The sequence below is a fragment of the Anoplophora glabripennis genome, unplaced genomic scaffold (genome assembly GCF_000390285.2).
Source record: "Anoplophora glabripennis isolate ALB-LARVAE unplaced genomic scaffold, Agla_2.0 scaffold525, whole genome shotgun sequence".
NCBI classification, from domain to species: domain Eukaryota; kingdom Metazoa; phylum Arthropoda; class Insecta; order Coleoptera; family Cerambycidae; genus Anoplophora; species Anoplophora glabripennis.
The window spans coordinates 234,664-238,667 of NW_019416791.1; the positions used below are offsets into that span (position 1 = coordinate 234,664).

At 32.5% G+C, this 4,004-nt stretch overlaps 1 protein-coding gene across 1 annotated transcript in view; it reads left to right on the forward strand.

Annotated features, from left to right (window-relative positions):
• LOC108911586 overlaps nt 1-4,004 on the forward strand; it is a 151,797-nt gene that overhangs the window by 37,629 nt on the left and 110,164 nt on the right. The window lies entirely within an intron of this gene.

Below are 4,004 nucleotides of genomic sequence, written 5' to 3' on the forward strand. Positions count from 1 at the left end.
TGCTCGTGAAGGATTCTCCAAACAAGAGGACCACTAATTCCTACCTCGGCTGATATTCTCCGCACACTCGTACCTGGATTCTGCTCTACCAGTGCTAGAATTTCTTCTTCTGCTCTAGGAGTGGATACCGACCTTGGTCTTCCGGATAAATGGCACTGTTTGCTCAAGGAACCGGTATCACGCAATCTTTGGTGAATTCTTCCAAACATGCGTTGTGAAGGAATCTGGCGATTTGGATAAGCGTCAACATAAAGACGTCGCGCTTCGGTGGCGTTCCCATTAGCACGACCATACATGAAATGCATGTCTGTTAATTCTGCGTTAGAGTAACCAGCCATAGCGAAAGAAAACTTGTGCAATGAGAACAACTGTCAAATACGTACTGTTTATTTCACTAAACATCAACCAACTGTTATAAACAAATACACAACGTTTTTGCAAAATTAAAAAAGGGGCTAAAAACATAAAACATTCCATATCTCCGCAACCGTTACTTTGCGGTCCCATGTTTATTGAGACTTTTCTGCTTATTTTGGTTCATACTATTACCTCCTTAAATATTTTACACTCTTTTTTTAACACCCTGTATAATCATCTCATTTGGAAGAAACAATTGAGGATTAACATTAATCGTTTGATATTTAAGGTCTGAAATTCTTCAAATTGAAACTTCTTCATTAGCGAAATAGTGTCTCGTTTGTTTTAAGTAGTCTACAGAACACGGTTATTTTGTAATCCTATAAATCAGCATAGGAAAAACTAAAGCAAATTATTAAAAATCTGTGCAAAATACAGTAAAGAAAACGACATAAGGAAAAGATTTATGGAATATTATAGGCACTATTATGTAAAAGCCTCACGATTTTTTCATTCGCTTAATAAATCTATTTGAGAAGACGGTAGCCACTCCCTTTAAATGTTAATTGTCACACATCGATCAAATTCTTATTGTGAAATTAATATCTTTAAAAGTTAATTGGTTTTCTAAATCCTTTCCCCTTCGAATTATATAAAAATTTAACAAATTGGCCATAAAGCTAACCAAAATAAAAATACCATATGTGGTACTTACATACACTGAAAAAAGGATTTATTTGGACTAAATAAATATCGTTTGCCATGAACTAATCCTAGTTTTGGATATTGCCTAGCTTATATAGTGTGAAAAGTAACTAATAAAAAGTTCATAGTTTTGTAATAAATCTTATTTGAATGTTAATTTATTTTTACTGTAATATTACATTTCGCATCTTTATTATTAATCTACATATTTTAAGATGTAGAAGACATAAGATTATTAGAAATATATTTTAGCTTAATGTGAACTAACAGTTTTTCATTGAAAATAGGCTATTTTAATATTAATAAATCAATGGTTTATAAAAAGTGAATTGTTTTTTACACTAATATTGGACGTATTTCTTTCTTGATTAGTCTCAAAATTATGCATTTTCTCAAATTTAATTAAACTGATAATTAGATAACTTGTACTAAAAGGTACATAGTGTTGAGACTTACTAATAGAAAAGCACATACGAGTAGGTACCTATACGATACTTTCATTCGAACATTTCATTTTTGCTAAAAATTAATTTTAATACTTAAATATATCGTTCAAAACTACTTGTCATAGTTGTAGACAGTTTAATGATTAAAAATAATTATCGGATTTTTAAATTGAGTTTTATTATAAATTTATGAAACTAGAACAGCAATACCTTATCTAAAACTGACTTTTTGACTATTATTACTTGTTTGGCCCTAGTTTCCACAGTTTCTGCATCCATTTTAATTAGGAGCAAACGGAACACAGCACTCTGTAACTATATGCACATGTTATATTATGAATATGATCTAAGAACAACAAGAAACACTACCTTTTGATATAGTCCATACTAGCCTACTGAACTACACAATAAGTACACTACAGGCACCTTGCACACATAGTAGCCATGATGGCAAAGATACGACTGTCAGGGGAGAACACAACTTGGTCACGTGATTGGAGTAATTTTTAAATATTTTTTAATATTGAACTGATAACAGTTTTAAACTATATAAAAATTTAACTTTTATAACCAACTGGTTCACATTTAAGAAATTATATAATTGGAATAATTTTCCTTTAAAGTTTAATTGTAACGTTTGATAGACCAACAGAAAATAATATTTATTAAATAAAAACGAATATAAATTTGTGTTAAAAATTTATTCTTTTAATTCGCCTAACAAATATTCTAAAATCATAAATGGTTATATTAAATCTAATTTGTTAATTATAAACAAACCTATTGTAAACTGTTTCTTTTTTTAATTCAAACAAATCAAATGACTTGTATTGAATGTAACTGGTTTATCTTAATGTAACTAGCATAAATGTAAACTGACTGGATTCAAAACAACCGATTGCTTTAATAGAAAGTAATTGTTTTTTCAGTGTACCTATTTGATTACTGCCCATGGCTTCCCAAGATAAGCAAAACTTTTTATCAAGAATATTTTTTTCTCGAAAAATCAACAATAAAAAAGTTCACCTAGAAAAGCGCGGTATCTACCCCATCCGTGGACATACTGTATTTCTATTTTTTTCTTCTTTTCCGACTAGTAAACTATCCTTGTCTAGATTCCCACAGAGATACTCTGTATATAAAAACTAATGTCTTAGGAGTTTTACGATAAGGAAATTAACATACACCTCAGAGGTCACGCTTTACGAAGCCGACGCAAATACGTGATATTTTAAAAATAATAATTTTCGCTAATGAATTTATAGAGACGCGCAGAAGGAAATATCTTTTAATGATTTTAAAACATCGGCAGAGATGATGATAATTTTATGTATTAATTATGCCCGCCGATTATTAATTGCTCCGAAATTGAATTTATAATTTAATAAATCCTTTTAATTAGGGGCCTCAGAACCCGTTCCATGGTCCCGGTGAACTCGCGATGGGCGACCGGACCGAATCCGAGGAGGAATTGACCTCTCCGATGAAAGTTTTCTTACCACGGTCGTTAAATGTCATACAAATTGAAGATATATCTTGCAGTACGCGAGAGTTTCCAAAACAGCACCAAATTAATTAGTGAGAAAACGCTATAAAATTATACGGAATGGTTCCGCATTTATCTCTACGTTGTAAGCTTTAATGCGGACAATTTGAGATAGGCGGTATATGGGAAGGGCAAATTGGCGTTTAAAATTTTCAGGTCATTAGTGAACATGGATCTGAATATTTAGTGCCATCTTCGTAGGCTCGTGATTATTTTCATACCTTCCAGTCGTGTTTCTCTGTATTGGGTTTCCTATATTAGGTCTATTGAAATTAGCCCATCAGTCACACTTTCTCTTATGTATTTTAGGTCTTCTAAAAACAGACAAATTTTTCAATCACGGTTTCAGTTGCGTGTACGCAGGTATTTGAAAACCTCAAACCAATGTAAAATCCAAGCGTAAATCTCTCATTTCCTTTAAAATTAATACCTACAGGGTGTTAAAAAAAGTAAAATATTTCAGGAGGTAATAGTATGAACCAAAATAAGCAGAAAAATCTTAATAAACATGGGTCCGCAAAGTAACGGTTGCGGAGATATGGACCACTATTAGTTTTTCAAACATTTTATTTTATTAGGAATAAACCGACAAAGGAAGCTTTTAACAAACAAAAAACAAACTTACAGAAGATCTTCGTCTCAACGATATTCGAACTCTTTCGAAAACACCCTCCTTGGTTTGGATTTCTTGACACTTTTGATTAATCCGTAGCTGCAGCTCTTCCAGGCCATTTACAGGAGTACCATACACTAATGTCTTCAAATATCCCCAAACAAAGAAATCTAGAGGGTTCAGATCAGGCGATCTTGGAGGCCATAAAACAGGTCCGGCCCTTCCTACCCATCTATGTGGAAAAGTTTGGTGTAAATGCTCTCTAACGGCCATGGAAAAATGAGCTGGAGCACCATCATGCTGGAACCACATTTGTTGCCTCTGATTCAAAGGAATG